The sequence below is a fragment of the Ambystoma mexicanum genome, chromosome 3q (assembly GCF_040938575.1).
Source record: "Ambystoma mexicanum isolate Mex_15411 chromosome 3q, UKY_AmexF1_1, whole genome shotgun sequence".
Classification (NCBI taxonomy): Eukaryota; Metazoa; Chordata; class Amphibia; order Caudata; family Ambystomatidae; genus Ambystoma; species Ambystoma mexicanum.
Window position 1 is genome coordinate 540,533,943 of NC_090926.1, and position 25,273 is coordinate 540,559,215.

Sequence of the window (25,273 nt, forward strand, 5' to 3'; positions counted from 1 at the left end):
GAGACTTGGACCCACATGAGAGACTGAAAGGATCAAGGACCCTGGAGCTGGGAAAACAGAATTTTACATCCTATAACAAACAATATCATGTTGACAAGACAAAGGATTGTGAAGCTAAACAACATATCCTTGTGTATTGTCCACTGGCATTTGCCTATGAATATAAAGGGGCATAGGAGCCCAAAAAAGAGGGAAACTGGAAAGAACTCTAGGGGAAAAGAGCACCACCCTACTCTGGTAATCTTGTATTTTTTTACATTGTTTATTTCATCACTGTTCAACACCAGAAAGACTGGGAACTTTTCTGTTGACTAAAACCACAAAGACCCCTTGTTACTTTAAGAAGAGACCATCCTTTCACAGTTACTTTAAATTATTAGTGTGAGGGATAGAAGCACTTTTTTGAACACAACAGTGACAGACACTGTATTTCCGGACTTCCTGACCATTCCTCTAGTTTCCTTTGGGATAGGGAAACCCCTTCTAGGCTGTAGGGATAGAGAGGCATTTTTCCAACCATTACTTATTTAATAAAGGTTTTTACCACCATTGTATCCGAGCCTTAATTCTGCACCCTTACACTATCATCAACTCTTATGTGTATCTGAGAATCGTGTTTTTATTTATTTATTTTTTTAGCCATTCTTTTATGGGAATATGAAATTTACCAGCTTTCCACACAATTTTTCACTTTGTGAGAGTGCAAAATTATAAAACCTGTAAAAAACGAATGTGCCGGCTTTTCATCAATGAACGTAATGGAACATTCTGCAAAAGAGTTCCCCTTTAGTTTGCTGAAGTTTGCAATTGTTTTTATGTGCCATTAGAAATAGTGTATACTGTGCCAATTCACCTCTATTCAAATTGCAGAAGAAATCCTAAAAAAATATAAAACCTGCAAAAATTAACTTGTGGGCTTGTTGTCAGTTTATATTGTGGAAAATGAAGTTTCCCCTTAATGTGGTTACATTTTCAGCATTTTTAATGTTATCATAGAAATATGTATATATGCCGTGCCAAATAACCTCTTTTCAAAGTTTAGAGGATTTTCTGAAAGTTGGCGTGTTGTGCCCCTGCCAGGGTATACACACCGCAGTTTGCTGTGGAAAGGAACATGGAATTGGGGAAGAGGTGGTGCAGTGACGGTACAATGAAACAAACAGTGGTGGTGCAGGTGGAGGCACTGGGGGCAATGTTTGAAACAGCATGGATGCATGTCGATCGATGTAAAGTAGATCATACATCAGGATCACAGAATGTAGTAGGGTACATTTTAATGTGTTTTAAGGGGAAGGCAATAGATTATCAGCAAACTAAGTGTAAAGAGTGTTCACTTCATTTTATGAAAGAATCTGCCATATATTTTTAACTCCAGTTTTGTTTTATTTCCATTGTTTAGTAAAGCAAGTACATTGTTCGGCTTGCTCCACTGACCCATCATTTACGCTGTGTGTCTTTCCACTCTCTCTCTTAAAATAGAAATGAAAACTGGCCCTATGGTACTTATCATATAAGTTAACACCTTGCCAACGCCATTGAATTGTTATTTTCAGAGTGCAATTTGACACTGGTCTTTAACTTTGAGCACTATACTCAGGTCACTCCTTGACTCCCTCCTGGCCATGACCTGAAACCAAGATTTGCCCAGCCATATCAATGCTGACGACCTCCCTGGGCTTGAATCTGTGCCAGTGGCGCAAAACCAATGCTCCTTCTCTCTTTGATTCCTACAAGGAATCACAGTTTACTCTCATTTATCCCCTGGGGAGTCCTTCTATACTATCTTCATCTCCATCTTCGTCTCTGAAGCTAGCAAGGATCCTCTTGCCCACTCAAATCTACCTTTTCTCCTCCTCACTTTTAGAAACCTACTTTGCCAGCTCTTACTCTTACAAGATCTATGCGATAAATGAAACCTTGTCCATCATCCTTTCCCTTCCTCCTCCTCCTTTTCACGACCACATACCTGCCTCACCATACCCTTACTATCAGATGTCCTGATCCCCACTATTGATGAGCTACAACCTGTCCTCTGGTCTGTGAACACCCCTTTTCTGCTTCTGACCCCTTTTGAGCACAAACAGTCAAGGAGCTGACCTTTGAAATGGTCCTCAGTCTAATTGAAACAGTGACCCTTATGCTGGCACTTACTTAACGAGGGGAACACAGATTGTGCAAAATGTGGACATTTTATTCCATGTGCAATACACGTTTCTTAAACAATTCCAAACTTTGACATATACCGAAAGATCCAACAAAACCACAATATGTGTTGGATCACAGTTCCTTTGTCAAAATCAGTGCAACAACTTTCTTGAAATAAAGGCAAAATCCAGAATCACATATAGATTTCTCAACTGCTAGCTTAACTGCTAGCTTAATGTCCACAGTGTTCCATTGAACTGCAAGCATGCATTCACAGCCAGTACCAGCACGGGTATCAGTCATTACCTGCTCGAGGTGCGTGATGTTTTTATCCTACATTGAGGCGACTGTAGACATCAACAAAATACTTTGCACGAGTGTTGGTTGGGACCTGTACTTCAAAGTAAAAATATATTCTATGTCGCTTATTCACTAGGGATCCTGAGGCTCTGATTGTAGGTACCAAATCCAAAAGACTTCTATTTGCGGAAACAGACATTAATGCCTCGTCCTCACGTAAATTGGGCAATACGTTCCCAAATTCTGAAGTTTGGTTCTGACACACTGTATTTGAATGTAGTAAAATGTCATGATATTGTGGATTTTTTTTTTTTTACACATTTCAAATGTCAGGTTTCTGATCCTTCATCTGTTCTCTTCGGGATCCCCTCATCTCCGATATCCACACATGCATTGAATTAGGTATTTAGCATACATGCATAGACAGGTCACATACAACTTTATGTTGATTCTTTTTCCGCTCTAGGATGAGCCCATTCCCATCCTTTAATAAGAATAATGTATTTCTTATATAGAGCTAAACACCCATACGTCTCAGAGAGCTCAAATAACACAAAACATTATTATCCCACAGAGTGTTACTCGTTTTATCAACCTCCGAAGGGTGAAAGGCTGAGTTGACCCTGGCGAGATTCGCACCTGCAGCTGCACACAGATATCAGGGGCGAGCGCTTTGCTTCAGACATTATTACAATTGTTGAATCTGAAACATGCATAAGTGTTAGTGGTATTCACTGCTATGGTTGCAAATCCCTTGCATGGGTGCAGGAGCATCAAGCCAATTCTGCATGATTCCAATGCCAGTGAACAGACTGCTGCGTCATCCCTTTCTCCTGTCTCACCTGCCCTGCGAGAATACTCCCACTGCCTATTCCTCGCCCCGGGAACTGAAGTTCATCTGCCTGCAGAGGCTTTGGAACAGACGGAGGAAATGATCGTGGGTAAAGGTAGGGCGTTCTAGCGTTGCTCAAAAGGCAAGCTGCAGCATGTTCAACAAGCGACCCCAAAAGCCAACAATAATAGTAAAACAGCCGGCCGACAAATCATACCCCTTTCACCAAATGTACTTCATCACAAAACAGCTTCACCGAACTGAACACTGTCACTGAATTGATGTGTTGCACATGGAGGACTTCCCGTCCTTCTCTGATCTCTGGCAATTAATTTTGTATCATTTTTTTGTTGCTGTCTGGATTTTAAAAGGGAACAACATATCATCAACATATCACTTGTTAAGTGAGCATTGCATTAGAAGATGAAAAAGCTGATTTTCTTTTACAGAATAACGACCGTGATGCTCATATCCCACTGTATCTGATGTTGTTTCATGGCTATATATTAACAGGTTTATATTTAAAGTCCACTTTCACCATCATAGTGGGATCCTGGCGCTATAGACGGATAACAGATGTGCATTGTTATCCAACTCAGTGGTACTCATTTTATCAACTGCAGAAGGGTGAAGGGCTGAGTGGTCCTGCAAGTATTTGAAGCAGTGACCATGAAGTCAAACACTGATATCTGTAGCTAACTACCCAGAAGAAGCAAAGCAGGCACCTTTCAGCAATAAACAGCAATGCACAAACTAAATGTCTATCGTCCCATCGCTCTCCTAGACGTTTTGGGAAAAACCTTTGGGGGGGTTCTGCTGAGTCACCTGCAGAAATGGACTGTTGCTTCTGTGAGATATGACCCCTGACAGACGGGTTTTAAAACGAGGGTGGGAACTGACCTTAACCTGCTCTTATTAACATCCTTAAGGGTAGAGCTATCGAAAAAGGGACGCAAATCTGCATGGCCTTTATAGATCTCAAAAATAAGTTTGACAGTGCAGATAGATAACTGCTCTCGAGAAGAATGGAGGGTTGGAATTGTCCAGTGCACTTGTTGGCAGCCATTAGTTTTTCATATACAGCCACTAACGTTCAAATCAGGCTCAATGCACAGGGTCTTTTGTCAGGACTCATTCACACAAAGAGAGGGCTAAAATAAGGCTGCCCGTTGGCCCTGGCTCTTTTCAACTTATTTATGTCAGATCTACTGTCCTCATTTGACGGGGTGAATGTATTCCCCCCTAAAATAGGCAAAACAGAGGATTGGTAGTTTGTTATTTGTGGACAACCTCGTCCTCCTGGATAAAACCCTCATAGGACTCCAGTGGAGTTTGAATGTATTGCTTGCATTTATGAGGGCAAACCGCCTATACATTAATAAAAACAAAATATATATGGCATTTGGTATAGATTAAGAAGGGGAACTCTATACACAAATGGTACCTGGAAAAAAACCATTAACAGAAACCCAGTCCCTGGTATATCTGGGGCTCATGTCAATAGCAGGAGTGACGCTGGCCCTAAAAAGAAAATCTACTATGTTAACATCCCAAGCAATTATGCTTCATAGGAGATTTGGAAAATACTCACTGGAGCAGGTAGTTACTTTCTTTGAAGCCAAAGTGACTCTGGAATAGATCTTCGGAGCGGAGGGTTTTCTTTTCACCCCTTATACAGTGTGGGCCTCGCTAGAAGGGGTATTCCGGAAGAAGATTCTAAATCTCCAAAACTTGATTGCGACTTCAGTTATCAGATACAAACTGGGCCTAATATCGCTATATGCCAAAACGGTCTGGAAGTCATTATAATTATTTCGAAAATGCTTGCTAGTGACCCCTTCACCACCATTTGAAATCCTCAGTGAAGAGGTGGGTACAATGGGGCCAGGCATTTTAGGAGAATGGGAGTGTTGCTGCAGAGCTATGTTAGAATCCCTAGGCACGAATATAAAAGCTCTGATAACTAATCCCGAAAAAATCAATAAACAAATTTGGGAGCAAGATTGGATCCATACCATAGAAGATTGAAACAACCATTGCTTACAATCTGCTTTAGGCAACGAAGTTAAGGCATTGGTGCCAGACCCAGTTTTTGAGATTTCGGTTTAACTTGTTTCCAACTAACGCACTCATAAAGATCTATGGGAAGACAAACGAGATGGCTTGTATATTTTGTGAGTCTGAGTGCCAAGTTGAAACACTGCAACATGTTACGTTATTTTGCAGGAGGCTGACGGAAATCAGAACCAAGCACTTGGAAGACTGCATAAAAAAGGGCAATGTTATGTGGCCGAGGATTACTGGTCTCTACTTTTAAAGTGTAGTGGAGGAAGGAGTAGGAATTGCAGTGACGAATGTTTTACTGGGATAGGGGGTGTGTTGCTGGGTCTAGGGGTTTTCAAGGGATGTATTTATTCTGTTGATCTTTTGTATGATGAATTGATAAAAGAAATCAATAAAAAAACAAAAAAAAACTCATTGTAAAAAAACATGACTGTTTAGGTGAAATGAATGGCAAGTCAAGGATCTCATATGCGGTTGGGTTCCAGAGTTTTTGAGCATAGTGCAAGGAGTATGCCATAATGCAGGGGTCTGCAAACTTTGGCTCATCTGATGTTTTGCACTAAAACTGCCATAAGTCCAAGAAATAATAGTCAAAAGTAAGGGATCACGGGAGTCGTCTAAAATATCTAGATATCTGCAGGTTGTAGACCACTGACTTGATCTATCTATCTATCTATCTATCTATCTATCTATCTATCTATCTATCTATCTATCTATCTATCTATCTATCTATCTATCTATCTATCTATCTATCCATATATTTTATGTATAGCGGCACTAACCCGAAGGTCTCAGGGCACTGACAAGACAAACAGAGACATGGCAAAAGTGTTCTATTAGGTAAGCTCCAACATTTCTTGTTGGTCATTTATGGTTTACCTTTGTCGAAGAGGATCTGTTTCAAGTTACTTTTGAACTGGTACATCGATGGCATTGGGCCTCATTCCGACCCTGGTGTTAACCAAGGCGCTATTAGCGCCTTGGTTGACGCCGTTATCTTTCCGACTCCGCCATGGTGAATGGCGGAATTACCGCCCCATTCCAAGGTTGGCGGGGTCGGTAATTCCCCATTCACCAAGGGCCATTCCCATTTTTGCCCCATAGGGCTCAATGGGAATGCGCTAATTACGGCACCGTAAATTACGGTGCCGTAATTAGCTCCTAGGTCCCTTTGCGGGTTGGTTTTTTAACGCCTGCAAAAAGCAGGCATTAAGTACCAACCCGCAAAGGGAACTCGGAGTAGGGCGGTAAGGGTTTAACGGCACCGGTCTAGTTAACGGTGACCGTTAACCCTTACCGCCCGACTCGGAATGACCCCCATTGTCCTCAGCTGAATGGGTAGTGCATTCCATGCGGTAGGAGTCCAAGCGTCGAAACGGGTGCCTCCTAGATTTTTGAGGTTAAAGCAGGGGCATAACAGTAAAACATTATTATTAGATCTCAGTGTTCGTTTTATGGGTGCTTTTTTGACGTGTGAGCAGAGGTAAGGGAAGGCATTGCCAGAGAGGCACTTGTGCACAAGGGAACTTGCCTTATGCTGTATTCTTTGCTCCACTGGGAGCCAGTGTAGTTTAAGGCATGCTACGGATACGTGCGCTCACTTCCCGAGACCACATACGCACGCAGTGCTCCGTTTCGAATGGTTTTAAGTGTTTTATGTTTGTGCCGCCCATTCGGCTGTTGCAATAGTCACATTTAGCATTGACAGTGGCAGAGACTACTGCGGCTCTGCTATGTGCTGACAGGTATGGTCTGATCTGCCGCAACAGTTTGTTTAAGGTAAGAGTACGATGTTTTAAGATATGCTACCTGTTAATTTGAGTTATATGTGAGTCTAAGTACACCCCCAGCGTTTTCACATCCTGGGCCGCCATGATGGTGCTGCCTGTGATGTGAAAGTGGCTGTATTGGGGGTCAATTTTTTTTATCTTGGACCAGTACCCACTTTGAGCAGTTCGTTTTTCTCCTTGTTGAGGGCCAGTGAGTTGCGAGCCATCCAAGACTGTTTTGCAGAAAATATTTTGTTCACTCTTTCCAGATCGGTGGAATAGACCCCTGAGAGCTCAATGAAAATCTGTGTGTCATCCGTGTAGTTGGCGAACTGCACACCCAGACTGTCCAGTAGGTCACACAAGGACCTGGTGTACACATTGAACAGTAATGGGGAGAGGCATGATCCCTGTGGCATGCTTCAAGCCAGTGGTGTGGATGATGATTCATTGTCATTTTGTTACCGTAGCTGTCTAGGTGCGAGGAAGGATTTGAACCATTTAGCAGCTGAGTCAGAGCATTTTCCTATTGTGGCCAGGTGGTCAACCAGTAGCTCATGGCCAACCAGGTCAAAAGCGGACGGCAGGTCGAGCAGAAGTAGTAGTGATATGATATGATATGATATGGCATTTGTAACGCGCCTATACACAAGTGTTTCAAGGCGCGACGAGGCGGAGGGGAACACGGGGAGACAGACAACGATCCTACTAGGCCAGGTGTCATTCAGACCGCGCAAGTGCAAGGGTAGAGGGGACTGGAAGAAGTGCAGGGGGAAGTGGAGAGGGGGAAAGTGCTGTACATGGTTTGTAGAATACAAGATAAATAATAGGACCAGCTGGTGGCAAGTGCAAGGAAAGTGCAGTAAAGGTTAGTAGAATACAAGATAAATAATAGGGTCAGCTGGTGGCAAGTGCAAGGTAAGTGCCGGGAGAAAGGGCTGTGGGATACAGAGACAGTCCCGTGGTGCAGGTAGGCAGTGCACGGGAAGAGTGGCTGGGCCAAGGACCGAGATCGGTGAGTGGTCCAGTAGCAGATTCGATGCAGGTTCAGTGGATTTAGCAGGGGAGAGAGGAAGAGAAAGCAGAGGCAAAGAGGAAGGTTTTGAGGTGCTTCCGGAACCGGAGATGGTTCTCCTCAACTTTCAGGGAGGCAGGAAGGCTGTTCCAGAGGGAGGCCCCTGCTGTGGAGAGAGATCTACCCCAGCTTGTTGCTTGGAGAAGCGGCTGACCCTGAGGTAGTTGGAGGTGGATGAGCGAAGAGCTCAAGAAGGAAGATATTTAGGAAGAGAGAGTTGAAGGTATTTTGGCCCAAGGCCCCAGAAGGCCTTGTGGACAATACAGAGGGTTTTGAACTTAATCCTCGCAGCCAGGTCCTTGGGCTTGAAACCAAGGACAAGTCTCGCAGTCCTGTTCTGGATGAGTTGCAAAGGGCGAAGAGTAGATGCAGGAAGATTTAGAAAGAGGCTGTTACAGTAGTCCAGCTTTGAGAGAAACAGGGCTCTGGAGACAGTGAGCTTCTGGGGTAAGGAGAGGAAAGGAAGGATCCCTCTGAGGAGGTGTAGCTGGTAGTTTGACTTCTTAGAGACGTCAGATATGTGTGGAGAGAAAGAGTGTGGAGTCGAAGATGACCCCAAGGTTTTTTGCCTTGCAGATAGGCGCAGGAAGAGGGCCAAGGGAGGCCAGCCAGAGAGCTGCAGGGAAGGAGGGAGTGGGTGTGGCGATAAGTAGAATCTCAGTCTTACTGGCATTAAGGCAAAGGTTGTTGGCGGCACACCATTCCTGGATAGCAGAGAGACAGTCAGAGATGAGGGAAGGGGAAGAGGAGGCCGAGGGTAGCCTGAAAATGAGCTGGGTATCATCCGCATAGCACTGAAAGTAGGGACAGAGAGCGTCAATGCGGTGAGCAAGAAGTGCCAGATATTGGTTGAACAGCCAGGGGGAGAGGTTAGAACCCTGGGGGACACCACAGGTAGAGAAAAAGATGTCAGAGAGGAAGGAACCCAGTTGGACCTGGGAGGGTCGATTGGAGAGGAAGGAGGTCAGCCACGCCAGTACCTGACCAGTGATACCCAGGTTATCACGGAGACGGTTGAGCAGGATGGTGTGGTTGACAGTGTCAAAGGCAGAAGAGAGGTCGAGCAAAATGAGAACACAAGGGGTGTTAGAGTCAAGGTTAGAGAGCAGGTCCTCACGGATGTTCAGGAGAGCAATTTCCGTGCTTCTGGCAGCTCTGAAGCTAGACTGGTGGTCATGAAGACTACCAACAGATTCAGCATGGATATTAAGTTGGGAGATGGCCAGTTTCTCAAGGAGCTTGCCCAGGAAGGGAGTGATAGAGATTGGGCTTTAGTTAGCTGGGCAGGAGGGGCCGGAGGAGGGTTTCTTAAGAAGGGGGTGCCAAGGGAGTGCTTGAGGGGGGAAGGGAAGACTCCTGAGGCGAAGGAGTGATTGCAGAAGTCAGCCAGGGCAGGAGCCAGGGAGTCGATGTGATCCTTGTTAGTTTTGGAGGAACAGGGTGGACCTGTTTTGACGAGACTTTCATAGATCGGACTTGTCTCGAAACTTTGTCAGCAGAAAAGAGGGGAAAGGCAGAGAAGGAGGGAGGAGGAGTGGCTGCAGAAGGGCCAGAGGGAGAGCAGGGAATAGAGGGGGGGAAGGTGATAGGAGGAGAGTGAGGACAGGATGTCCTGAGTTTTTGAAATGAAGTGAGAGGCCAGGCCGTGCAGAGGGTCTGAGAGGGGACAGGAGAGGTGGAGACTGCAGCAGGGTTGGCCAGCTCCTTGCAGATTTTAAAGAGTTCAGCCGAATTGTTAGATGCCGCAGAGATGCAAGCTTGGATAAGGGCTCTCTTCCAGTATTGCCTTTGGAGCAGGCGACAGGCCAGTTTGTCAGAGGATGAACACGAAGCACGCCATTTCCTCTCTGCCACCCTGCACTTGCGTTTAAGGGTGACGAGATCCGAGTCATACCAGGAGTTGCATTTGGCTTTGGGCTTCAGGCGGATCCTCATGACAGGGGCAAGGATATCAAGGGTATCAGATATAGCAGAGTGGATAGTGGAGAGGGCTGTGTCAGGGTGGGAGTCAGCCAAAGGGGGAGGAGGGGGCGAAAAGGTGGTAGCGAAAGCCTCAACTGACACGCGCTTCATGGGTCGGATGCACGCGAAGGTGGGTGGCAGTGATGAGGGTGGCTTTGCCTGTGGGGAAGGGAAGGTGAGGTGGGAGGATATGAGAAAGTGATCACTCCAGGAGAGAGGAGTGGAGAGAGGAACAGAGAGGGGAAGGTCAGAAGAGATCAGAGCATCGAGAGTGTGCCCTGCAGAATGGGTCAGCCCAGACGGGAGAAAAGAGAGTGCGAGAGAGTCGCAGAGGTCGCGAAAGAGTCCAGAGGGGGGACAGAAGGCATCAAGATGGATATTGAAGTCTCCAAAAAAGGGGAGTTGAGTGGTTGAGGACAGGAGTGAGGAGGAGAGGTCAGCCCACTCAGAGAGGAAGGCGGAAATTTGACCAGGTGGCCGATAGATAGTAGCCACGGTAAGGGAATGGCTAGGAGAGAGAGAGAGTCTGCAGACAAGGCATTCAAAGGAGGAGTAGGTCTGCGTAGGAGTGACAGTGGCAGGAATCCACTCAGGGAAGATAAGGGCCACACCCACCCCAAACGGTTGGGCCTGGGCAGGGAGAGGATCTTGTAGCCATCAGGTAGGAGGGTGTCAAAGCTGGTGACAGAGCTGGCCGTGAACCATGTCTCAGTGAGACCGAGGATGTCAAGGTCCAGTTCCTCAAGAAGGTGACAGATATCAGAGGAATGTTTGGCGGCAAAGCGAGAGTTGAGAGTGGCAATGTGGAGAAGGTTGCCATCTTTGAAGGACTTCCGGGAGGGGTACAGATCAGAGGTACGCCCTGTGGAGATGAAGAAGAAGGAGCCAGAGAGAGGGCAGGGTGAGAGGGAGGAGGCAAGGTAGCTAAGGACAGGGAAGAGGGGACAGCAGGAGAAGAAAGGAAGTTGATGAGGCGCGGGAAGCATCTATCAAAGAGGTGGAGGTTGGCCTGAGGGCCTTAGACCAAGACGGTCCCATTAGCGTAGACATTAATGATGGCCTTAGAGGAGCGGAAGGGGGCCAAGAGGACATCCCAACGGATGTTTTGCTCTCATCCACGATCTTTATAATGTTACATTTGAGATCCAGCAGTGCTGTCTTCGTCCCATGTTTAGAGCGAAGACCAGATTATCCTATACCTAATAGTTTATGTTGTTCGGCATACTCACAGTACTATATGTAGGCACTTTTGTTGAGAATTATCAGTAGGAATTGTATATTAGTTATGGGGCAGAAGTTGGAAGCCACTGTAGGATCTAGGTTGTATTTATTTTAGTAGAGGAGTGATCCAGGCTTCCAGTAATTGCCATGCTTAACTCTCGCTCTGGTTCAAGGACAGCCCGGTCACAAGTTTTGACACACTTCTCCCTGTAGGCTAAAAGATCCTCTCTGTACCCATGCCTAACAGACCTGGAGGGGGAGTACCCTTGGTCTTTCCCGAGTGGATCCATGCTGCTATCATTCCCACTCAGGCCTACTCTTCTTTTGAATGTCTGCTCTGCAGGCTCTTTCTTCTGTCTCCTATCTTACTCTGGCCACCTTCTATCGGCTGCCGGGCCATTCCACCCTCTTCCTCTCTGAATGGGCTGACCTGGCCTCCTCTCTCCTTTCCTCCTCCTCCCAACTCCTCCTACTGCGTGATCTTAACATCCACCTTGATTCTCCTGACTCTTCAGGTCCTTTCTACAACCTTTGTGATTCTCTTTCACTTCCATTATTCTTTCTGGCCCGACACACATCACTGGCCACACCTTAGATGCACTTATCTCCAAAGATATCCAGCTCTCTACCCCTCTCACTACCTCCCTCTCCTGGACTGACCATTCTCTTCTCTCTTTCTACATGAAGCTCTCTTCTCCTCAAGCACTAGCACACCCTTCATGGCCTCCTGCCTTCAAGGTCATCAGACCCATGAAAAGAGTGAGAGTGGCTGCCGTTGCCTCCAACTACTGCCCTACTCCTACTCCTGCAGCTGACTCCCACCCTGACAAAGCCCTCTCTAACTTTCACCACTCCATTTCCAACACTCTTGACATTCTTGCCCCTGTCATGAGGGTCCGTCTGAAGACATCCAAAAAGTGCAACTCTTGGTACGTCTCCGAACTGTCTGCCTTTAAACGCAACTGCAGAGCAGTGGAACAAAAATGGAGATCTTCAGGAGCACCATCTGACAAACTGGCCTGCCGCCTTTTTCAAAGGCATATAGATTCTGCATTTGCTCAAAGAATTAAGTCTATATTCAAGTCAGCATATCAGCGGCATCTAACAACATGGCTGAACTCTTCAAAGTCTGCAAGGAACTTGCCAATAATACTGCAACATCTTCCTCTACTGCACCCACCCAGGTCCTTTGCTCGACCCTGGCTGCTCATTTCACTGCTAAAACAGAGGTCATCCTGTTCTCTCTTTCCCCTGCACCCTCGCCTGCACCCACATCAATTGGGCCCCCCTCAGCCACCCTCTGCTTTTCTCTCCTCCCTCTCCCCTGTCACACCTGAGCCGATCTCTAGACAAGTCCGGTCCATGAACTCCTCCTCCAAATAGGAGGACCCTTGCCCTTCTGAAACCATCAAGGATGACATGTCCAGGCTAGTGGACTCAGGTGGGGTGGGGGTCCTGATTATACTAGATATATCAGCGGCATTCGACACGGTCGACCAGCCCATCCTGTTGTCTCGTCTTGCCCAGCTAGGAATATCCGGTCAGGTACTGGCATGTCAGATCATTCGGAAACTCAAGGCCTAACAAGGGGAGTCCGGGGAGTCTTTCTGCCAGACATTAGTCCTGGTTACAAGAGCCCTTCCCAGAGTCTTTAGCTCACATTCATTCACAAAGGAGAAATATACAAAACATATCAGTCTTTGTTCTGCCCTGCGGCAGTTCAGCACCGAAATGCTAGGCAATTTTCATCTGAACAAGAGTACCAACAGCAACCCCAGACACGTGTTTTGGTCTGGTTGGACCTCATCAGTCGAGTGGAACTGTGCCTCTCCAAGAATCGCGAGCAAGGGGTCCACGTCTGGATTCCCCTAGTAACTTAGGGTAAGACCCAAAGTTACTTAAAATATGCAAATAACAAGGGGGATCCGGGGGATCTCTCTGCCAGACATTAGTCCTGGTTACAAGAGCCCTACCCAGAGTCTTTAGCTCACAATCTTTCACAGAGGAGAACTATCCAAAACATAGTAGTCTTGGTCCTGCCCTGGGGCAGTCCAGCACCAAACTGCTAGGCAATTCTCCTCTGAACAAGAGTACCAACAGCAACCCCAGACATGTGTTTTGGTCTGGTTGGACCTCATCAGTAAGGTGGAGCTGTGCCTCTCTAAGAATAGTGAGCAAGGGGTCCACATCTGGATTCCCCTTGTAACTTAGGATTCCTGGCAGATCGCACGCAGATTCTCTCTATGCCACACTTTCTTTCAACCCCTTGTCACCTCACTTGTGGTGTCCCACAGGGCTCGTCTTTGTTCCAATCTTGTTTAACATCTATATTTGGGCCTTAGTGTGCCTCATCCTTTCCCACGGTTTGAATTGCTACTCCTATGCCGAAGACACCCAAATTCTTATCTGTCTTGATCAGGATCGGGCTGAGGTTTTTTCGCACCTTCAGGATTGCCTGACTGCCGTCGGGGAGTGAATGAACTACAACTAGCTCAAACTGAATGGAGACAAGACGGAGGTCCAGGTGGTGGGGTGTCCCCCTGATCCTTCACTCTGTTTTTCTTCCTTCTGGCCGTCTACTTTTGGTTCTCTTCCCACTCCATTTGGTAAAGTGAAAAACCTGGGGGTCATTCTCTCAGTCTCTCTGTCTATGGCAAACCAAGTTGCAGCAGTCTGTCAGTCAGGCCATTACCAACTTAGGGTCTTGAAGAAAGTGCTCCCTTTCATACCTGAGCCTCTCCGCCCTGCGGTGGTTGCTGCTCTGGTTTTATATTGTTTAGATTACTGCAATTTGCTGTATTTAGCCCAACCCAAAGGTCTGACGCATCGCTTACAACATATTCAAAACCTTGCTGCCCGGATGGACACAGGCACCCCTTACGGTGCCCATATATCTGTGCTGCTTCGCTCCTTGCACTGGTTGCCTGTGGACCAGCGTATCAGATTTAAAGCCCTGTGCATAGTTCACCGGGCCCTCCATTCTCAAGGCGCCAAATTCCTTCAGGTTAAATTCACCTGTTACCACCTTGAGCGCCTGTTACTATACTCTTCTGGAGATCTTGTTATTGTTCCTAGGTTCCGACGCATGAGGATAGGTGGCATGCCTTTTCCATAGCTGCTGCTAATTTATGGAACAGACTTCCACTATATATCAGGAAACTACCGAATCATCTGGCCTTCAGAAAAGCACATACAACTGCACTCTTCTAGGTATTTGCTACTGGTTTGTTGACACCCGGTCTGAACTTTGCTTCTCTCTCTAGCACCATGATACCCTCGGGTGACCACACGCTTAAGAAATCTACCTAACAAGGACAACATTGACTCTCTTGCTCCAGCATTGGCCAACCTTTGTAACCTCTCTTTCGCCACTGGAGTTTTCCCCACTTCTCTCGAGCACTCTCTTGTGCACCCTCTGCTCAAAAATCCTTTGCTGACCCTTCTATCCATGCAAACTATCGACTGATCTCTATCACTCCTTCCCTGGGCAAACCCCTGGAGAAATTAGCTATTTCGAAACTTACCCTTCACAGTGTTGGTTGTCTCCATGACCATGAGTCTGGCTTTGGAGCATCCAGAGGCATGGAAACTGCTCTTATGAACACTTGTGAAGACCTGCTCTCAAATCATGACTCTAACTCTCCCTCTGTCCTCATTCTTCTCGATCTGTCTTTGACCTTCAACACTGTAAACTACAACATCCTGATCTCAAGTCTCCGTGATACCCTGGGCATCACAGATCGGGCCCTGGCGTGGCTTGCCTCCTTTCATTCTGACCGTCCTTCCCAGGTTGAACTTGGGCCCTTTCTCTCCTCTATCACTCTCTCTACTTGTGGTGTTCCCAGGGATCTAACAATTCCCATGGTTCTTCAATGTCTACATGGCCCACAGGATCTCTACCTTCTCCTCTAACATTCAGCGGTTCCATGTAATAATGTCGCCACAAAAATCTCACCATGCAAAAATATTGCCGAAAAATGGCCGTTTTTGTGGCGACATTATTGCATGGAACATGCGGGGGACACCCCCGCAATGCCCCTGTCCCCATATATATGGTCACCCAAATAATATCACCACAACATTTCAACATTTTCCCAGCGATATTATTTACGGCAACCATATATATGGCGATATTATTACCTGATACCCATTCAGTGTTATGCGGATGACACGCAGCTCGCTTTCAGTCTACCCTCAGCCTCTTCTTCCTCGTCGCTCATTCCTGACTGTCTTTCCGCAATTCAGTCGTGGTGTGCTCCTAATGATCTCTGCCTCAATGCCAGTAAGACAGAGATCATCCTCATTGGGACGCCTGTTTCTGCTTTCTCAATTTCTCACTGCCCGGCCTCCCTTGGCCTTGCACCTCCACCTACTAGTGAGGCAAAAAATCTGGGGGTAATTTTCTACTCTACTATCTCCTTCTCTCCTCACATCTCGGACATCTCCAAAAAGTCCCACTACCAGATGCACCTCCTCCGAGGTATTCTACCTTTTCTGACTTTCCCCCAAAGGCTCACCATCTCCAGAGCCCTAGTTCTCTCTAGGCTAGACTACTGCAACAGACTCTTTCTCAATCTTCCTACTTCTACTCTCCGTCTGCTACAACTCATCCAGAACAGAACCACACGACTTATCCTTGCCCTCAAGCCCAGGGACTGCATCTCTCCAGCACTGAAATCCCTTCACTGGTGCCCTGTGGCTGCTAGGATCAAGTTCAAGACCCGCTGCATAGTCCACAAGGCTTTCTGGGGCCTGCTCTATCTTCAACGCTCTCTTACTAAATACTCTCCTTCTAGAGCCCTCTGCTCGTCTTCCTCCAACTCTTTGCGGGTGAGCCATTTTTCTAAGCAGAGATTTGAGGGAAGATCTTTATCCTCAGCAGGTGACTCCCTCTTCAACAGCCACTGTGCCTCTCTCTGCCTTGAGCCAAAGCTCCTTAAATTCCAGAAACTCCTCAAGACCTTGCTCTTAGCTTCCTCCTTCTTGAATCCGAGTGATTTGCCTGCAGCTGAAATTACCGTGGGCAAATTGTTTCCATGAGAAAGGTGCGAACTACCAAAAGTTTGCACCTTTCTCATACAAACACACTACAAACTCACACACACACACACAACACACCTACAACACACCCATAACACACCTCCACCCACACCCTCAGAACACCCCCACCCACACCCCCAACATAAACAAACCACACTTACCTTGTCTTCACGCTGGGTTCCTGCAGCACCAGTTCCCTCTCACTTCTGTGATTGGGAACCGGCGCTGCAGGGTCTCTTTCTTTTTTTTTTCTTTTTCTTTTTAACGGAAGGCTGCAGGGGTGTCCCCCACAGCCCCTGCTCACTATACCATGAAGTCTAGTGAGCAGGGCGATGCGGGGACACCCCTGCAGCCCCCATTTCTTTTTTTTCTTTTTTAAACGGAAGGCTGCGGGGGTGTCCCCCACTGCCCCCGCTCACTATACCATGAAGTATAGTGAGCGGGGTGATGCGGAGGACACCCCTGCAGCCCCCGTTTTCTTTTATAATTCTACCACTAAAGGTTCAAACTTTTGGTGTTCGAACCTTTGGTGGTAACATTTTTAGAACAAAAGGTTCATGCGTACCTTTTGATGCAGGAAAATCATCCTAAACCCTCCTTCTCTCTCCCTTTCCCCTGCTAACCTCCTCTCTCCTGCCTCACTCCTCCTTCCCTTCCTAACTCTGTTTGGTTTTTACTGACTGGTTACCTGGTTCACCTTCAGAGCCTCCCAAGTCCCGGGCTCCCCACCAGTCTTGGACTTGCCTCTGGGCATCTGCACAATGTTCAGACTACTTTACTTGCAACATACACTGCCTGAGAGGTGTAACCTTTCTGCACTTAACCCAGGGCCTTGCTGGACTGGGCACACTTGCATAACCCGAATTAATTAGGACTAGTAAGTTCTGATTTGTCCCCTCTTTGTCTCCTCTATTTTGGTTCGCCTGAAACAATTCATGCACTTGCCCTAGGAGAAATGCCGTCAGGCCTAGTACGCTAGTTACTTTTTGTTTGTCAGATCATTCGGAAACTCAAGGCCTAAGAATGACTACTGCTTTCCCTAGCTCCCTTCGCGCCTTGAAGCGCCTTGAAGCACTTCACTTGTGTATAAGCGCTGTACAAATAAATAATACATAAATAAATAAGCATGAGGGAACCTGGGCTTCGGCAAAAGACATGTTAATGATTTTAGTCACCCATGGAAGCAATGGGATAAGACAGTCTTTGAACAAGGATGCTGGAAAGATGTCACTTTTCCAGGACACCATTTTAAGATTTTGCACAATATTTAGTACTTCCAGCTCTGATAATTCTTTGAATGCAAAAGGCGTCACAGAAACAGGAGGTTTATCCTTAGTTGTTAGTGCGTGGAACTGGCCAGCTTGCTCCCCCATTGGAGCAATGTGTCTGGCAATGGCGTTCTGATGGCATGAGACTGTCATGACAAATTCATTTTGGATGTTTTAGCACTATTCATCACTTGCCATATGGCACGTTTCGGTGGTCTTTCCCTATAGTTCATACAGAATGGAGAAGAGATCATGCGAGTTCGATTTGGCTGTGGTGATTCGGCCATTAACGTTAGATTGTTCAGTTTTTAGGATACCTTTTTTATAATACTGTTGACAGCTGTTTTGTATGCTGGGAGCAGGACTTTTTCCTCCAGCTCCCTTCTGCTTTGCATTTTTCTTTCCTGAGTATGATGATCTCAGTGTTGAACCGTGGTTGTACTTGGTGATTTTTCGAGGTTTCACAGGGCGTAGCAGAGCCATATTGTCAAAAGCACTGTTAGTGATAGTTCTAAACTGTTTGGTAAGGTTTTCCAGGATTGTGTCGCTAGGCAGTTTAGTTAGCTCGTAGAGCACCACAACGCAGAAGGCTTCATGGGGGCTGAGGTTCAAAGCATGAGGCAGTAGGATGTTGAAGAGAAGGAAAGACTGGTTAGGATCAGTGGGAACATGCCCTAAAGAATTCCCTGTGCTCAGCACAGGTACAATAATGTATGCCACTTCAGGTACAGTACTGTTTTGATACTCCGTCATCAATCCTGCAATTTGTCAATATGGGATGTTTTCCGGGCCAGTCTTGAGTTCCCCATGGCACACCCTTCATAGAATTATCTTGTTGTAGCACTCACTCAGACTCTTTTAGATGTATGCCAGGAAGACATGCACATTCAGTGAAATACATAGTGGCACCCAAGTATCTGCCCCACATTCACGTGAAAGAAGTCATGTACATGATGGATATCATGCAGCACATTGCAATTGCTGTTATGCGTCAGACTGATATAAAGTCATAAACAACGTTACTACATCTGGTACCTCTTTTGTCTTTGGAAAAGGACCTTTATACACCTATATGTTGCCTATTTTTTGGGATAGTAAATCTACAAAGTCTTATTATTGCTCTAGCCTCCTTGAATACAATCACAATTGGGGAAGATCCTGCTATGTCTTCTATTTTCTTAATAAAAACTTGCTCACATACCTTCTTTTCAAGCAATTCTTAAATGGAGAATGGCTTGATGTACACCTTGTGCATTTCTGTACTCACTTTTAAGTGTGTTGTAATGACGCGAATCCTTCTTGCTTTCTGCCACCATATTCACCCAGATTAATATCTGTTTATATGAGCAGACACTCAGTCGGACCCATCTGACTCAACTCTTCATAAACAATGAAATACAAGAAACCAGAACCCATGTTTGGTTCTATCTACCCATGCATATCTCTATCAATCTGCCACAAGTCCTCATATGAGAAAATGGAATATTAAAAAAAAAAATCCATTACAACTAATATCCTCCCAAAATAATTGCATAACTGCCTGCTTCCTTTTCCCTTCAAAATCCTTACTTAAATATCTATGATTTAAATATGGAGCATTTTCCTCCAATATTCCATTGTGCTGCAGGCACAGTTACTGTTGGCAAAACCACATGTGAGTTTTCCATCCTACTTAAAAACACAAAAATCAAACAATAACTACAAATCTTAAGCTAATATACAACAGTCTGTATATTTTGCAACTCCTTCATTCATCTCTGTCTTTATGTATACATCTTTTCCAAGAGTAGTATGCTCCTGCTTGGCACATATTCTATTAAACACCAACCGCAATTCTCATAAACACAGCAATTTTCAAAGATTTCCAACTCTCATCCATTAGTTTAGTTGCTGAAAGGATCATCAAACAGCCTCCTCACCAGCCTCCTATGCCTCCTCTTGACATATGCACTGTCAAGTCTCAATCAGATTTAGGTCCCAATTCATGGAAATATCTGCACGGAAAGTAGGGACTTTGCATGCCAAACTGCGTGCAAAAAGCTGTTTGTCAAATTCATGGAATCGTCTGAGCTGTACTTTTTCATACTTTGCAGGGACTTTGTGCAGGCCCAGCACATCACTGCGAGAGGGCGAGTGCCTTGTGTGAGACACCACGCAGAGCGTGGGTGTGGCTTGTGCGGAGGGCATGGTAGGGGGCAGAACTCGGAAAATGAGGAAGAACAAGGGAAAATGTGGACGTTACGAGGGACGGATTGCAGGCATTCCATTGCACGCCCACTAGTGCATGGATCAATTCGTATTCATGGATCTCAGCACGCAACCTCACAGTGGGGAAATGGCCACGCAAATCCCTCATACTATCCGCCACCTGAAGGCAGTCGTGCAGACACTTGCGCATCGGATTCACCATGCAGAGGTAAGATCGGTTGTCGGATTTAGGGATTTAGGGATGCGTGTAAAGAATGTAAAGGTAGCTGTCCTGGCTGATTTTGCATTGTGTGGTGGCGTTCCGGCCATGACTTGCGTATACGGTTACTTTGTGCAAACAATTCCATGAATACATGCAGCATGCAGATTAATTTATGCGCGCAGGCTCGCGCTGAGTTGTTCTCGGCACACGGGTTATGCTGGATTTCTGCGCACTTTACCATAATTCGGGCCCTTAATGTTCATTGTGACACGTATCAGAGGCGCACCTTAGAATGTATGTGATCAGGATTTAATTGGGTGTTGCACTAATCACTGAAAATATAATCAACAAATCCCATGCAATGCACCTTATTGGGATGATTTAATGTGCTGCACTGTGAGGATCATGCATTGCACGTCACTCTGGAAGGTCTATAACTGTATTTCCACAATGCACATCCTGCTGGAAAGCTTTTTTTTCACTGCTCAGGGAAATCCATGTGCATTCTTCGATGTGGCTTTTTCCTTTCGCTCTTTTGCATTCACGCAAATCCCTGCATTATGTCATCTTGCTGCACATCCATTCTTGACCTGGCCAGGATTTCATCACATGGTGCATCTGCACGTCTCTTGCTTGCCTTGATATGTGCCGCAATATAACAGAAGATAGCATGGGGCTGCAGGGATATGAGTACAATGGCTCTTTGTTGGCAACTGTTTACATTAAGGACAATGCCTCTTTGTAGTCTTCAGTCTTTTTTATTTACTGATTGCAAAGGAACCCAAAGTAGCTGCCTTCTTTGATATTATTAATTCTTCACCTTAACGCATTCATGCTCTTGTTATTCCATAGACCCTCACCTGCAGACCGTCAGCCACTTACTCTTCACCACATTATGCCTTTAAAACCTCCTTCAAACGTATGTGCATTTTTAAAAGTCCATTGCCAAACAGTGAATACTGCCAGTTGCAAAGTATGCGAAACATGTGAGCGAAGAGGAAAGAAAACAGCACAGTGGAGCACAATAAAGAAAATTACGCACACGAACAGCCCCAACCAGATACTGTGAGCCAAAGACCTAACTTTGACTTCACAGTGAGTCAGTGACCTGGCTACCGGAAACCAAAATATGATAGGAACTGCAGTCCACAGCTTAGCCTATGTGAAATCTCATCTGATAAAAAACAACCAAATAGAATTAGTACTCAGCAGATATTCATTATCTTAAAAATACCAAGACCAGATCCTTCAAGCAGTGGAAGAAATCTAAGTCCACAAAGGATAAAACTGCTTACCCCAGTGCAATAAAAGGCCATCAAGCTCCAATGACTAATGAATTGCTGAGCCAGCCTCTGACTCCGGGAAACTCTTTAAAATTCTTAAGAAACTCGAAGGCCCCTGTCCAATCCCATCATTGGTGGATCCAAGATACCATGACGGGCAAGATTAAAAACATTAAGGCAGACATAGCAGTCAAACCTAGTGCTGAAGACAGAACTAGGAAAAATAAGGATCCTGTTAAGCCCTGCGCGGCCCTACCCAAGTTCAAGTTTCGAGCAGTTACCATATATAAGAGGTTTCACTTAAACTTAACCCCACAAACTGCAAGGGGTCTTTTGCCCTGCATTCATGGTCAAATCTTGTGTCACTCAGCTGTTACCCTTGATTACCAAACATGTCAATATCTTGTTCAAGGAAAATTGTGTACCATCGCTCATTAAGCAGGCATGGATCTCTCCCCTGCTGAAAAAGCCATCTCTAGACCCTAGTGTGCTGAGCAACTATCTGCCCATCACCAGTGTACCCTTCCTCTAAAAGATCCTGGATAGAGTAGCTTACATACTTATTCAGGACTTCCTCTCTACCCATGCAATCTTGGGTCAGAAACAATCTGGGATTAGGAGCTTCCACTTTGCTAGAACTTGAAACCAAAATCTTGAACATCTTTGACAAAGGTGACACAGCTCTACTTATGCTCCTGGATAGGTCCACAGCTTTTGATTAGGTGAACCACTCCAAACTAAACAACAGATTGCTGAACTCGGCCTCTCGTTCACCAACCGGAGCTGAATGGATAAAATATTTTCTTGCTGACTGCAAGCCAAAGTCTTTTTTGAGGAGGAAATGGGAGATGAGTTTTTGGTGATGTGTGGGGTCCTATAAGGCTCATGTGTGTCCTCAAAACTGGTTAACATCTTTACGCTGCCCCTTTTTGAAAGGTTGGATGCTGAAGGTGTCATTTATTCCAACTACGCTGACGACACACAGTGCCTCATCCCACTTACTGGGGTTTATACAAACCTGGATGGTGGAAAATGGCCTCGCAATACATGATGCAAAGACAGAGCTTATGGTCACTGGCACAGCCCCACAGGTGCACAAGTTAGGTTCAGAATATCTGAATGTTTTCATTATGGTTCCATGTTTAGCTGAATTTCTGGGTTCCCTGAATGGGGAAATACCGGGCCCTCCAAAGTCGGAATGGCCCGGTATTTCCCCATTCAGGGACAACGGACCCAGACCCGAGTTTGGAGGCAGCCGAGCCCTTATTAAGAGCATGGCTACCTCCTAACTCGTAATGAGGCCCATAGTAACAAGATTTATGGTCTTCACCTTGGTGAACAGAGGTCTTGCAACTTGTGCTATCCTAGATGTTGTGATTGATGGCATGTGTGAGTGCAGGGTCCTGGTGGAATGCTCAGGTGGAGCTTGGAGTGTTGGGGCACCTGAGTGTTCCAGCAACTGATGGTTGGGACTTGGAGCTGGGCAGGGAACCAGGGTGGAGGCCTGTAGATCTTCTCTCCTACCTCTTACTTAATCTATGTAACTAAGAAGCAATACAGTATGTTCCTTTTCCACTTACCTGGGTCTGCCTGGTTCCTGCTCCTTTTACATCACTCGCACAGGGTACATCTTGCAGGAGGCAAGATACATCACAACTATGTTTAGGCTTAAGGTAATCGTGTGAAAACTATAACCTGCACACAATCTTCAGTGTTAAAACATGTTTGCCAAGAATATGGACTTTACTTATGTACTCGTAAAATTCCAATGGATAATGAGATGGACAAATCAAAGTCTTTTTACTATATCTACTTAATATAATTTCACTCAAAACCTAACATTTATGAACCCACCTCACTCCCTCACTCCCTCACTCCCCATGGCCCTTACCTACCTCTACATGACTATCCAGTGCACACAGCCGTTTCTGCATCATCTGCCCAGCTGGTTCACTGCCTCATCACAAATGGGGTGCCTCTTCTCATAGGCCGCCATGAGACGCTGCTAGGTAAGTACTTTGGGCTTTTGTCCATACAGGCACTTGTGTGTGATGCAGAACACTTGAAAATAGATCTGGCTGCTCATGGGAAGTCAATATAGGGCCTTCCTGGCCGATGACACATGGTCCAATCTTTGCAGACCCTCAATAACTTGCACTCGGTTGTTCTGGATAATATGCAATTTGGGTGATTTCACCCTCAGCAATACCCTGAAGAAGACCAGAGCAATATTCAAGCTTTGCCCCGATAATTGCTAGTGCGATGGTTGCACAATTGGTTGGGTTCAGGAAAAGTCTGAGTTGTGTGACAGTTTAAGGTAGTATTATGTGCCAGAGATTAGGCTGTTGACATGGTACAACGTCCTTTCATCCCGGAAGTTTTTTCATGTTTTTTTTACCGTGAATTTTTTGCTGACAAAAAGTTAGGGGAGTTAGAAAAATATATAAATTGAGTGTGGGTATACAGGAATATAACAAACATTAAAGGGGATGTGGGGTTTGGGGATAACCCCCCAAAAATAAAAAATACAAGCTTTTTTCATAAAAAAATCTGTGGTAAAAAACCCCACAAAAAAACATCCCGTGATGAAATGACATGGAACCGCAATGAAAAAATTCAGATATTCTGAACCTAACTCAATGGGATAAATGGGAATGGGGAGCATGCTAACAACGGGCCCATTAATGACGGGCCCATTGTTAGCATGCGTGGCCCCTCGCAGGACCCGCAAAGGACGTCTAGTCCGACCAGACGACCAGAGCGGGTCCCGCGAGGGAACCTCGTAAGGAGGCGGTACAGGGTTAACGGCGCCAGCACCTTTACCGGTGCTGTTAACCCCTTACCGCCTCACTTGTAATAAGGCCCTATGTCTTTGCTTAAAGTAATACATTGAAAATTCTTACTTGGGCAAGTGTTGCCATGACGGGGAAAAGCCATCGAAGATATGTTCTTGCATTGGCAATTGCTGGCATGTTGGGGCAAGGCCATTGTTGCTCTGGCCTTAAAGAGGCAAATGCTTGCATGTTGGAGAAAGGCTGTTGGAAGCGTGTGCTTACATGAGAAAATCACAGCAGGCTGAGCCAAAGTTATCACATGTTTGCCTTTACAAGGGCAAATGCTGGCCCCTTAAAGGATACACATGGGCAAACTGGCATTTTGGAGTAAAGCCGTTATAGATGTGTCTCTACAGCGTAAACTGCTAGCATTTTGGGACAAAGTCATCACAGTGTTGTTCTTTTAGGGGCAAGTAGCAATGATATTTTGGCAAAGGCATCATGGGTGTGTTCTTACAATGACAATGCAGGCATTCTGAATTGTATATCCTCTTAGGTTTCCAACTACCCGGCAAGAAGCTTTTTATTTTGCTGCCCACATACTACTTGTGCATTCTTGTGGGAAGTTACCTGTTTCTATTTGCTGTTTTGTTCCTGCTGTGATGACATACACTCCCATGGAAGAAATTGTATTTAATCAATAACTAGTCATAATAAACAACTAGCAATTAAACAAGAAAACATATTTATAAATAAAGGTATTTGGAACTTAAGAATGGCAGAAAGATGACAAAATACACATGAGAGTAAAGTACACGAAAAGAGAAATTCACAATACAAAATGTTACTTTAACCTTATTTTATTTGTAGCTTTTGGAAAGAGCTCAAAGACGTTATGTTCAATTCAGTGCACCTATGCCGTCATTAGGAATGAGAAAGCAGTGAAAAAATGGATGAGGGGTGACTGGCCAAGCGTGTAAAAGAGCACACTTTAATATCCCAATGTGACAAGAAACAGGCAAGTATTCTGTACTCTTTGGAACTCCGTCCAGGCTGGCACAAGCGGGACGTTTTCAGTGGAGGAGTGGTCCGTAGTAAAACACATTCATCACTATCAGATCAACCACCAT